Here is a 1065-nt window from a genome sequence, read left to right as displayed (position 1 = left end):
CCACAACAGAAGGGGGGGATGGTTGGGAATGGTCAGAAAGGGAAGAGTCTTGAAATGAAGCTGGGAGGGAAACCTTAAACTGGCCTCAGGTGTGTAACAATAAATATTAATGGTCTGTGTGATGGTGTAAAAACGTGTGTGCTTCCAGATGTTTTTGAATAGATACAAGGTTGACGTGGCTTTTGTGCAGGAACACAATTTTAAACTTGGTCATGAAATAGTGGTGCCTGGGTACCAGGCTTATGTGTTGCCATCTGATTGTTTAAAAGGAGGAGTGGGTGTGTAAATCAGGGAGGCGAGCCTGTTTGTATTGCACAGGAAAGAGGGAGAGGGGTAGAGTATTATGTGAGGAAGGATGGTGGATGGGAGAGAGAGTGGCGTTTGTGTGTGTGTATGCCCCAGCAGAAAATGACGTGAAAGTATAAACGGATTTTGTGCAGGAGGAACTTGTGTACTTCCTACGCACGTTACCATCTGTGGCGATTGTGGGGAGGATTGGAACTGTGTAGTTAAGAGGGCAGACGTGGAACCCACAGGAGCGGGATATTTTTCCTCAGTCTTAGGGGGCCTGTTTAGAGATCTTCAGTTATGTGATGCTTTTGGGGAGGTCTATGGGAGGTGGAACATACTTTTATAAGGTGGGGATACACGGCTCATTTCAACAGGATATACATTTAACTCAGAGGGTTTTGGTAGAGTCTTTTAAAACTATTGAGATGGTGTCTTCCAATCATAGGGCGGTAATAGTGGAGGTGGGGTGGGAAGCTTTGGCTCGTAGGCAGAGAAGCTATTGGAAACTGAATACGATGGTTTTGGGGGATATGGAGGGAGTGGAAGGTTTTGCAGTATTTTGGGAACAGCTCTGTGCAGAGGGAAGGACTGAGGAGGATGTGGTAGAATGGTGGGATAGTGTAAGAATACGTCAATTTTATGTGAGGGAGGGCAAACGCATTAATCAATTGTGGTATGGATTGTCAAATTATTTAGAATATGGATTATGGGATTGTTACATGGGGGGGGGTGGCGGAGGTGTACCCCGTGGATGAAATACATATGTTGAAGGAC

This window comes from Cherax quadricarinatus, chromosome 85 (assembly GCF_038502225.1).
Source record: "Cherax quadricarinatus isolate ZL_2023a chromosome 85, ASM3850222v1, whole genome shotgun sequence".
In the NCBI taxonomy this organism is placed as follows: Eukaryota; Metazoa; Arthropoda; class Malacostraca; order Decapoda; family Parastacidae; genus Cherax; species Cherax quadricarinatus.
The sequence above is the reverse complement of the archived record's forward strand: the minus strand, read 5'-3'. Positions refer to the sequence as shown.